The sequence below is a fragment of the Amborella trichopoda genome, chromosome 1 (assembly GCF_054954075.1).
Source record: "Amborella trichopoda isolate Santa Cruz 75 chromosome 1, AtrichopodaSantaCruz75HAP2 v2.0, whole genome shotgun sequence".
Taxonomy (NCBI): Eukaryota; Viridiplantae; Streptophyta; class Magnoliopsida; order Amborellales; family Amborellaceae; genus Amborella; species Amborella trichopoda.
In genome coordinates this window covers 28,188,917-28,201,194 of record NC_142336.1, presented here as the reverse complement: position 1 = coordinate 28,201,194, position 12,278 = coordinate 28,188,917, and the positions used below count along the sequence as shown (strand labels likewise).

The 12,278-nt window shown below is 38.7% G+C and overlaps 1 long non-coding RNA gene across 2 annotated transcripts; it reads right to left on the bottom strand.

Annotated features, from left to right (window-relative positions):
- Positions 1 to 413: 413 nt before the first annotated feature.
- LOC148783770 (uncharacterized) lies at positions 414 to 11,952 on the bottom strand. Of its 2 annotated transcripts, XR_016046387.1 has the most exons (3): positions 11,825 to 11,952; positions 1,515 to 2,326; positions 414 to 1,160 (listed from the first exon to the last, which is right to left on the bottom strand). It is a non-coding gene; the product is annotated as an uncharacterized LOC148783770 (long non-coding RNA). The 2 variants fall into 2 exon arrangements; XR_016046384.1 differs by having other exon boundaries at positions 414 to 2,326.
- Between the last annotated feature and the right edge of the window lie 326 nt (positions 11,953 to 12,278).

Genomic DNA, 12,278 nt, shown 5'->3' with positions numbered 1-12,278 from the left:
ATGGGTGAACCTCGCCAATGATGATATTGGCTAGTCTGGGAGTGTTTTTCTCTCGACTGAATCCCTTGAGGGAAAATGAGGCAAGCTCATTCCAGTGTGTGCGTATGATGACCCAACAACTGGAAATTCAAGATAAAAGACCCTACAATTAGGGGATTGAGTTTGTAAAAAATCAGTTTGAAAAGTGTGTGCAAATAAAGTATTCCGCTACGCTTCGACGAATCAATAGCACACACACAAGTTCAAAGACTCCCAAATAGGGCCAATAAAAAAAAAGGGAAGGATATCAAGCAAGAGAAAGAAGCTGAGGTAGAACAAAAAGGGAAGAAATATATATATATATATATATATATATATATATATATATATATATATATATATATATATATAAAGTTCCAGAGTAGTCGTCCTCACACACACAAACAATAAATAAATAAATAAATAAATAAATAAAAGAAAAGATAATATTTTGGCTACTCAGTCTTTGGCTTCGGATCAACATCCTTCTCCTTGAGCTCTGCCACGAAGGCCACCCATCGAGCCAATTCAGCTTCAGCATCTTCCAAACTGAAGTGAGATAAGTCCTCGTTGGACTTGATTCTTTTATTTGAACAAGAGGCGCCCTCTTCTCGAGAAGGCACGGAATCCTGGGTAGGGGCAGAAGACTCGCCACGAAGTCTCGAAGACTTGGGGCATAATGGAAGACGGCAAGCACGTTCCCACCAAGAATCATAGTTTGAAGTAGTCGTGGATTTGTCTTGCTTGGCTAAGCCCTCACTAGAAGAGGACTTCTTTCCCTTCCATGACAAACTCACTTTGATCAGAAGAACTGAAGAGTGCCGATGAAGCAAAAAGATAGGACGACGATCGATTGCCTCTCCGGGAGAAGTGTAATTCTGAATGTGGCGAAACTAGCAAAGAACCCTTTGAGGGAAATATCCCTTTGTGTTGCCCCGCCAGTATAACACATGATTGCCTCATAGCAGGAAAATATAAGTAATCACCCAATCAAATGATGACATCTCGTCAAGAATCCAACGATAATGATTGACATCACAAGGTCGGGCGGTATCGTTGACGTACGCCAATCCTAGGGCAGCAAACACGGCCATCGTTGATCGAGGAGGAAGAATAATGACGATGTGTTTGTAGGCCCAAATCTACAAAAAACAAGGGTCAAAAGCATCCCAAAAGGTCGCAGAATAACATCCCAGAACCCCGGGGCGACTTGCGCTGCCCAAGTGACACAACTTGTGCTGCTCAGGTGACATGAATCATGTCGCCCAGGTGACACGACTTGTGTCGTCCAGGTGACATGACTTGTGTCATCCAGGCGACACGACTTGCGCCGCCCAAGCGATATGACTTGTGCCGCCTAACTCAGACACTCCCGAATTCAAGCCGGGCTTTTTCCAATTAATGCCCATGGCGAAAATATGAGTTTCAGAGCCCAAAACGGGACAAAAATTGAGTTCCAGGGGGAAAAATAAAATAAAATTGTGTTCAAAATATACTTGTAAAATCATGACACTGCCCTCAATAAATCTGTCACCTCGCGTGACCCGGTCGTGAAGACCTCGATATATGCCCGCCAACACGATCGGAATAATAGTGTACCCCGCTCGTTCCAGAAAGGCATGGACTAAAGGTATAAGGGAGCTACGAACCGTCTTACGACCACTTGGAAAAAGGATGGAGGCCAACGGCACGAAGAGAAAAATACGTATTTGTTCAGCTGCTTGAGATTGCTCTCAATTCCAGACCAGCAACTCCATATCAACCCACTGGCCACGTGAAGAATAAGCAGCCCCCAACAGCCGCGCACCCATGATAGAATAGTCATTGGTGGCAATGGAAGGTTGATACGCAATCACGACTAGGTTCAGGCCAGAAATCCAGGCAACTTCCTCCAAAGTTGGTGTTGTTTCACCTGTAGGAAGAAAGAAGGTATTCGTCTGATAATTAAGCCTCTCAGCGAGAGCTTCGAGGAGTGGAAAGTTCACATGGCTGGAGGCCATTTTCAAGATACCCATCATTGAAATTGAAGCCAGAAGGGCCATGAGCTCGGACCACTGTCGAGCAAAAAGAAACCAATCTCGGAACCAGGGTCCGAGGATAGGAAAGCCATTGACACCTCGGGGAGCTTCACCCCATTGAAGGCCCTAAGAATATGAGAGGGCAGACTTTCAGGAAAGTGCCTAACTCAAGGAAAAATAGGGGAGTCCTCCTCCTCTCTTCCGTCTTCAATTCAATCGAGAGCCTTTCCCCTTACCCGCGGAGATCGCATTGTTCTTCCTAGGAGCCATAAGATGTGAACAAGAAGAACCTGAAAAACAGAAGGAAGATGATAAAGAAGGGAGGGGATGAAAGTGAAAGAAGAAAGATGAGTTTGGAGGATGAGGAAAGAATGAGAAGGGTGTTGGTTTTTATAAATAAAAAAAAAATCAGAATTCGACCAAAAACGCGTCCTATAGTTATCCACTTTGACGAACAACGCGTTTTGATAACCCTAAATCCATAAAAAAATAATAAACAAATAATTCTGAGGTCGGAGGCCTGGGCGACACAACTCATGCTGCCCAACTCTGTACTCAGACCTGGGCGACACGAATCTTGTTGCCCATGGGGCACTTCTCGTGCCGTCCATGCGGCACGTCTTGCACCACCCATGAGGCACGTCTCGTGCCGCCCAGGTGGCACGACTCGTGTCGCCCACATCTTATATATTAAAAAAAAAATAAAAACCTTGGTGGCATGAGCCTAAACTGCCAATGCACAACCACCCTGTTTCAATTGAAAAATATCAAACTCGTGCGACGTTAAAGAGCCGTGACAGGAAAAACGTCAAACTCGTGGGAAATTAAAGAACAGAGATAGGGAAAAACGTCAAACTCATGCGACGTTCAAGAGCCGAGACAGGTAACGTCTAGCCCCATATGACGTAAAATTCCAGATGTGTTCAGGGCACAACCATCATGTTCAATGTGTTCAGGGCACAACCACCTTGTTCACATGTCTAACCCCGTATCATGTATATCCAATTCAACGTCAAACTTGTGCGACATAAAAGATCCAAGGCAGGTAATGTCTAGCCCCATACGACGTAAAATTTTGGATGTGTTCAGGGCACAACCAGCCTATTCATACATCTAGCCCCATACGACGTAAAATTTTCGGATGTGCTTAGGGCACAACCACCCTATTCAATGTTGTTCAGGGCACAACCAACCTGTTCAACGTGTTCAAGGCACAACCACCTTGTTCAAACCTCTATCCCCGTACGACGTAAAAGGGTTGGGTGTATGGTCCATCGTTGCACGACGCTAAACTGCTTAGAGGGCTCTATGGTTGCAGGAGTCAAAACTGCTAACCAACTTTGCTTTTTAAAATATCTTTCTCTCTTTAAAATTTTCACTACGTGTCTGTGATTTCAAAACCTTTAGTTTCTTTGTTAAAATCGTAACTTGTCCCTGCTCTGAGTTTTATTTCAAATCTCACCCTACTTTCAAAATTTCTAAAACATTTTCTAAAACGAAGGAGCTTGGACACTCGTATATGATGAATAACGCGTTTGCCGAGTTTACCGCGTTGTTGCCTCGTCTCTCTCTTCGGATTCAGCCAGACAAGTCTCTTCCTATAGAAAGCCTTTTCCTATAGACAGTCTTAGGAAACCCTAAGGAGATCAAAGAAAATGCCAGGGTTAAAAATTCAAACTACAAAAACCCCTGAAGTTAAGTGGCATGGATGGAAAATCCAACTCGAGTTTCAAGCTTGTGTAACTCACCGACATCTTACGTCGAAAACCCTAGGAAGAAAAATGCCATAGGTGGGTGAGCTCGGTGAGTGCAATGACTTGGAGGGATAGTTGGTGTGCCCTCTGACCACATGACCTCAAGACAAAATTTAAAATGTCTGTTTTATCTTTGACACTCACCTGCCCCACAAAGGACAGGGAACGCCAGAGTGTCTACTTCTTTGCCACCCGCCTGTCCTCGAAGGACAGGGAGTGCCAAAGGGGGTCAACTATAGACACCCAATTTTAAAACTGGAAAATTCTATGGTTTTTGTTAGGACCAAATTGTCCTAGTAAACCCAAAATCCATAGTTCACATAACTTACCCTATGTCCCAGAACCAGTCTGCCTACCCAGAACCCTGTTTGAGCCTAAACTCCTATAAATACCCTGTTTTACCAAAATAATCATTAAAAAAAACCGTTTTGACCCAAAGTTTCTTTGAGAGCTGCATGAGAGGTTGACAAACACATCAAAAGTTAAAAAATCTCAATTTTGATAAAATTTGGTTTGTGCGACATGAGTTGCGCTGCCCAAGTGACACGAAACGTTTCGCCTAAGCGACATGCCCAGTGCCGCCCAGTTCTGAGTTTTGTCCTTTTCAATTTAATTGGGCGACACGACCCGTGCCACCCGAGCGACATGACTTGTGCCGCCTCAATCTGTGGGCCTCCAAAACACATTTTGACTAGGTAAATACGTTGGTTGTGGGAGATATTCTCCCCAAGATAATTTTCCCCTTTTTAGCATCTCTTGGGGGGACCATTTAAGGGGAGACGAGAGAAACGCTAAGAGGAAGGAGATCAGAAGAGACTCGGAGAAACTGAGAGCAGATGGACAGAAAACCTAAGATAGAGAGAGAACATACAGGAGATAGAGATAGAGACCTGAGAGAAAGAAGAAACCTACCAAAAAGAAAAAGACAAGTGTGCTAGAGACAAAAGCCAAAGAGAACCTAGAATTATCCATAGGGCACAACCACTCCAGACTGAAAATATTGGCTGGCTAATATCCAGATCCGAGAGACACAAGAGGAACTGGTTCTGATACAGCGAGCCCTCAGGGGCTCAGGAGTTCCGGGCCATCCGCCCGGTCAGGTACTCATCCTTCTTTCATTTCTTCCTTATTTTATTTTTTTTATTTGCTTTGATTTGTTTTGATTTCAAAAATCGTATATTGAAATGCTTTGGATTATGCTGGCTCTGCCACAAATCTGAGAGCAAATCTGCTCTTTCTGGGTAGATCTAATCTCATATCTGAATTCGATTGTTCCCGCTTTCTCTACCATTTCTTTTTATATTTCATATTTATCAGCCAATAGATCGCTTCGATTTTGCGTTGTAAACATATGGTCCATCGTTGCATGACGCTAAACCGCTTAGAGGGCTCTATGGTTGTAGAAGTTAAAACTGCTAACCAACCTTGTTTTTCAAAATATCTTTATCTTTTCAAAATTTTCACTATATGTCTTGTGTTTTCAAAAAAAAATTAATTCCTTTTTTAAAATTGTAACCTGTCCTAGCTTTGGGTTCTATTTCAAATCTCCTCCTACTTCAAAAAATTCTTAAAAACTTCTTAAAAAAATGAAGGAGCTTGGACACCAGTATATGATGATTACCGCGTTACTGCGATTGCCGCGTTGCTGCCTCGTCTCTTATTTTTAATTTGGCCAGACAAGTCTCTTCCTATAGAAAGCCCTTTCCTATAGGCAGCCTTAGGAAACCCTAAGGAGATCAAAGAAAATACCAGGGTTAAAAATTCAAACTACAAAAACGCCTGAAGTTAAAGTGGCATGGCTAGAAAATCCAACTCGAGTTTCAAGTTTGTGTAACTCACCAACATCTCACACAGAAAACCTTAGCAGGAAAAATGCCCTAGGTCGGTGAGCTTGGAGAGCACCATGACTTGGAGGGATAGTTGGTGTGCCTCCTGACCACGTGACCTCCGGAAGAAATTTAAAATGTCTGTTTTATATTTGACGTTCACCTGCCTCTCGAAGGACATAGAATGCCAAAGTGTCTACCTTTTTGCCACTCACCTATCCCTCGAAGGATAGGGAGTGCCAAAGAGGGGCAACTATAGACACCCCATTTTAAATATGGCAAATTCTATAGTTTTCTAAACAACTTAAGACCACATTATCCTAGTAGACCCAATTTAATTACCCCAAAACTACCCAAATCCTATCCCAATTTGAAGTAGAGCCCAAGAGCTTTCTAACTGTCTAGGAATCACCTGAATCGGACCTACGGATAAAAACTGTCCAGCCACGGGCCGGGCTGTAACGGCTCGACAGGCGCGGCCCGACAGGCCCAGACGCAGGCTAATGATGCAGTCTTCCCATCTAATGATCGAGTAAAAGCGTTGTTTTTTAATTAGATAAGGTTAAAACTTCAAGATAAATCCAAAATATTATAACAATAAAACATTTAGAAAAAATTACCAATTGAATCTTATAAATACCCTCTCTCCCTAACCCAAAAAGAAAAGAGAAAAAGAGACAAAAAAAACCTTTGAAATTTTTGAAATTAGGACAATTACACAAAAATATCAAAAATAGGAAAAACCCTTAGAAAATTCCTAAAATTTAGGGAAATTCCCAAAAAATCTCAAAAAATTAGAGAAAATCTCATAATTCATATTCAACTTCTGGAGATCACAATACCCTTAGAAAACTAAAGAAATTCTCCTCTAGACCCCGAGACAGACCGATAGCTTTAGAAAAATCTCTAGATTGAAAATCCTAGAGTAGATAGAAACCCTAGCCTCTTGAATTAGGGCACAAAAACCCCAAGACTGAGAAAACCTAGACCTAGGGCACAAAAACCCTAGATCGAAACTAAAATTAGGGTACAATAACCCTAAATCCAACCCTTTACACTAGAGATCTGCTGCCCAACATCCGAATCAGTGAGGCAAAGAGGACCGGTTATGATACGGGCAAGCCCTCGAAGGCTCGGGAATCCCGGGCCATCCAGTCTCATTTGATATTATTTCTTTCTCTCTCTTTCTTCTTCTTTTTTACTGTTTTGCTTCTTTTATTTATTTTTTGATCTATTAACTTGTTTTAAAAATTATATTTTAATGCTCTGGATTATGCTGGCTCTGCTACAGATCTGAGAGTAGATCTGCTCTTTTCTGGGCAAATCTGACCTTTTTGTCTACCACTTTAGTTATATCTTTTTAATTAGTTTAAGGTGTTAAAATTCGAAAGATCTTCATCGGAAGATCTGTCATATAAACAATAATAACTAGGCTCTTATGAGTGGTGCCACTATGTTTGTGTCGTAAACCAATCCACTGTTATAGCCATAATATTTGATTTACGAATGGGAAGCTTTATGGGAATTCCTTCAAATACTCTTATATTCCTCTCCTTCCATACCCTCCATAACATACTTACCCAAAGAGATCTCCATAAAATTGTACCCACTTTCAAGATACCTAGGGTCATTCATTACATCATAAGGGATTTATAGTTTTCTGGAAGAGGGAGACGTAAGTTTAAGCTTTGACGAGCCCAAGTCCAAATACCATCGTAAGAATAAATATTCTCATCACTGCTTTTGCATAAAATGCAAACATTAGAGATATTACATCCTCTCTTCCTAAGGCTTTCAACTGTAGCTAATTTGTCTTGACAAAGAATCCACAAAAAGAGTTGAACTTTTTGTTCAGCTCTTTTTGTGATATTATATCCTCTCTTACTCACACTTAAGGCCATGGTTTCACTTTCTATCTTTGGCCAATTTTATGTATATATTTCCTAGGAGTGGCAAGGGATAGGTACGGATATGGGTTTGGATCCATATATTATTCGGGTCCAAAATTTGGACCCATTCCTAAACCTGTCAGGTCTTAGGTCTGGTCAGATCCATTGTCATCTTATGACTATGAACTTATTTTTTTTACCATCATGTACTCTATGATTATGAGCTTCTTTTTTTTGGCCAATAATACCGTAAATATTGTCAATATTGTGACAATATGAACACCTAGTGCGTGACTAAAGACACATGATTGCCATCATATACCCCATTGTTGTATAAGGTGGGTATGCTCAGGTCCACCTGGACCTTGACCAAGACACGAATAGTATTCGGGTCCAAAATTGGGACACATGTCGGGACTAGAGGTCAGGTCTGGTCGGGTCGATTGCCACCCCTAATATTTCCTCAAGCATTCGATTATGGATCGGTAACTCAAATCGGCCACCCAAAAAATCATGTCGGATCGGTTGAATAGCGTTCAAGATTAAAGAACCAGCTAGTTTCAGCATAAAACATAATTTCAAAAAATAATAAAAATCTCTAAAAATAGTGTTCTTTGAGTTTCCAAAAAAACTAGGGCTTATGCATTATGTATATTTTGTAAAAATATGTGAATATTCATTATTTTCCTATCTCGATGTCGATTGACTGTTACATTCACATAACTACAAAAAAGAGCTTACACACATAATGAGTATCAATACTTAGTCCAAAATAGAATATACAACAACTAAAATACAAACTAATACCACAATAAAAGACGATGCCGTTCTTCCTCTTCATCGTATTTAGTTTGCTTGAAAGATAGATGCAAGCTTCAAGAATTTCCTTCTTTATAATGCACAATCATTGAAGAAAAAAAATGCTAGAAAAACAAATAGAAAGGAACCACAAAAGGAAAAAAAAAGAAAAAGAAAAAGAGGTTTGCAAGGAAAGAGGTTTCAATCCATGAAATTGTTGTAGAAAATGCTTATATGCATAAATGAACATGGTTTTGGACCAAATTTTCGCAACAAATTGGATAAAAAACAATCACAAAATATAAGAAATGGCAAATTTTGCCAAAAAGGAAAAACCTTTCTGCAGCAACTAGGCCAAAAATGAAAAACCTTTATGCAACAACTAGCCATCTAGAGGGAAAAAAGTTTTGAGAAAAATATTGCAACAATAAAAATTCTGATCTGAGTTTCAATAGTAGGGGACTGTTTCTAGATAAACAATGATAGATAGGTTTCCCAAAAAAAAAAAAGCATTATTTCACAAGGATATTCAATCATCTGCAAAACAAAACAAAAAAAAATCATTGAAGCCCTAAATAAGAATTCTGTGTTGTTTTTTATCACCAATCAACAGCAAAATCCAGTTCTAGGATCGCCAAACACCATTTTAAAAAACATTTCAACACAATTTGTGAAGAAATCAAAGAGAAATTCAATCTTGGGCATACTGCTATGAGAAACTAGCAAAAAATGTTGGTTTTCATTAAAAAAATTGCAGAAAAGAAAATAGAAAATACTAATTTAATGAATCTGCTTCATATAAAAAGGGAACCTTTGTAGATCAATAAACCCATTTCACTTTGAATAAATACGAGTCCAAACATGATCCGTGAGTCTTTCTTTGTAGTACTCGTGCTTTTGGACCCAAAACAATTTGGGCTAGATCCGCACTACTGTGTTGGTTTTTGTCACCAATCAACAACGAAATCTGGTACCAGGTTCTCCAAAGACCATTTTAAAAAAAAATTATAACAAAAACCATGAACTAATCGAAGAGAGATTTGATTTGTGGTGGACTGCTATGATAAACGAGAAAAAACGTTTATTTTCACCAAAATTTTTGACAACATGGGAACCGATTTTTCTTTTATGTTTTTGATAATCAAACATTGTTTTTATAGATAAAAATGAATTATTGGGATCAATTATTGACCTTAATATTGCTGCAAAATGGAGATTCGAATAGTAAAAAAGAGAATGACAAGTTTTTTTTTTTTTTTTTTTTTTTTTTTTTTTCGGTGGACCGGCAATTTGGATTCTACTGTAGCGAATCCCCAATTCACAAAAAAAAAATTGCCGATCTAGGAGGTAGATAGGGCGAATCCCGATATATGTAGAGATTTAATTCGTCCAATGTAGAATCCAGATCACCGATTTTTAAACCTTGATATATAGGTTACAACCTTAAAAATGTAAAATTGAGGTGTACTTAAAAAGTCCATTGTAAAAAGGCCGTTTTGAATTTGGAAAATCCTCTAATTGATAATCTCAACATCGAAATATACGAATATGAAAAGAGAAAAAAAAAAGGATTTTGAGTACCTAAAATAGTGCATCATCCAACAGCAAGGTTTTAAAAAAATGTCAATCTAGATCGGAACAATCCGATCCGAATCCTTAAATAAATCGGGATCCAAATGATCCACTCTAAAAACAATCTCCTAGCGATCTTGATCGGCGATTCACTGTCCGCGAGTCCGTCGAAGGGGCCTTTTCACGATTGTTTTTTCACTGTGAGCTCACGTGTTTTCACAGGCGTTTTTTATCTTTTTCAAAAAATTTCAGAGCATTATCGAGTTCAATAAGTGTGTAATGTATTATAAAACTTGGATTAAATGATTCAAAAAACACAACGAATTTTCGGTCACGATTTCACAATTTTTTCTCACGGGTTTTTCAAAATCCGCCATTCCATCGATTTTGGGTTGGATTTTGAACCATTTTGTGGAAAACATGGGGCATTTTGAACCAAATCATGTTCTTCTACAACATCGTTATTTTGATTTGTCTGATTAAACAAGGCTTCGAGGTCGATTTTACAAGAAATTGTGTTCGCAATAAAGTTGACCTTGACCCAACTTTTGATTAAATTAGGTCGATTTTGATCAAATTGAGGTATGTATTTTGATCCTCAAAGCTTCAATTCCTGATCTATCTGTATAATGATTTATCATTTCATTTTTTTATATGAAATTTTGTTATGATTTCTCTGCGGCTTGCATGGGGTTTTTGAAAACACTGTCATTCCATCCATTATGGGCTCGATTGTAAACCATTTTCTGTAAACTTATAGGGCATTTTGAAGCTAATCATGATCTTCAAAAGATTGTTGTGTTGATTTGTCTGATTAAACAAGGACTTGAGGTCGATCTTGTAAAAAATTGTGTTATCAAAAAAGCTTTTCTGTGATCCAAGTTTCGATCAAATTAGGTCGAGTTCGATAAACTTGAGGTATGTATTTTGATCCTTATTGCTTAAATTCGCATATCTATTTGTATAATGATTTATCATTTCTTTTTTATTTTTTATATGAATTTTTGTTATGAATTTCTCTGCTGCTTTCATGGGTTTTTGAAAAAACCGCCATTCCATCGATTATGGGCTCGATTGTGAACCACTTTCTGTAAAATTTGGGGCATTTTGAAGCGAATCATGATCTGCACAAGTTTGTTGAGTTGATATTTCTGATTAAACAAAGATTTGTAGTTATTCTTGTAAGAAACTGTGTTCCCAAAACGCTTGACGGTGATCCAACTTTCGATCAAATTAGGTCGATTTCGATCAAATTGAGGTACGTATTTTAATCCTCATTGCTCCAATTCGCAGATCTATCTGTATAATGATTTATCATTTCGTTTTTTTTTTATATGAATTTTTGTTATGAATTTCTATATGGATTTCACAGGGTTTTTGAAAAAAACGCCATTCCATTGGGCTCGATTGTGAACCATTTTTGGTAATATTTGGGGTGTTTTGAAGCTAATCACGATCTTCACATGATCATTAGGCTAATTTGTCCGATTTCACAAAAAATTCGAGGTGGATTTTTCCAAAGTCCATCTTGATACATTATAGGGTTTTTTGAGTAATTATTTTGAATTATTTCATATTCCTCTATCTATAATTATAGTGTGCTATTTTGTTGAGAATATGTCATTATTTTTCACCTACGTCAGTAGAAGAATACTTTTTTGGGTTTGATACTTTTGTATTGTTCATAGTGCAAAATCAGTGTAGATCTTCGAATGAAGATCCCTGGGATATGATATTACAAATTTATTTTTAAAGATTGATAGAGAGTGAAATTAATCTAATTTCGATACAAGGGCAAATCTATTCGGAAACGAACAAAGGTGTTTTCAGATCAGCAGCAAGGCCAGCATCGATCCTTTGCACGAAATATTGAAAAAAGACAACATCAAACTTATTCTATATCTAATCAAGATAAGCAAAATGACCGAAAAAGGAAAAAGAAAACTTACCTAGCCAGGCCAGTTGGCCGAAACGCCCGAGGCTTCGAAGCCTTGCCCGTATTAAGACCGTGGCTACGTTTACACCATGCGTCCTCCACGTCTCGCTTCAAATTTGAGCAGGCCTTGGTTTGGTTGAACTAAGATTTGGTGTTGATCTCAAGTTTGCAAGTTGAAAGTAGTTTCATGGAAATAGGGGTTTTCGGGTTTTGCCTAGACCTAGGGCTTGCTCACATATTAGGGATTTTTACTGATTTTTCTTTACAAACCCTAAAGGGTCATCCAAATGCAATTTTATAGACTGAAAAGCGCATGAAAGATTCAAATTTGGAAGTCCAATAGAAAGCTTGTTCGAAAACGCGTTTTTGAGCATCAAAGGGTTGGGTGACACACCTTGTGTCGTCCATACGAAAACTAGGTCTGGGCGACACCCCAGATTTGGTTGGAAGCTAGAAAATGGGGATTT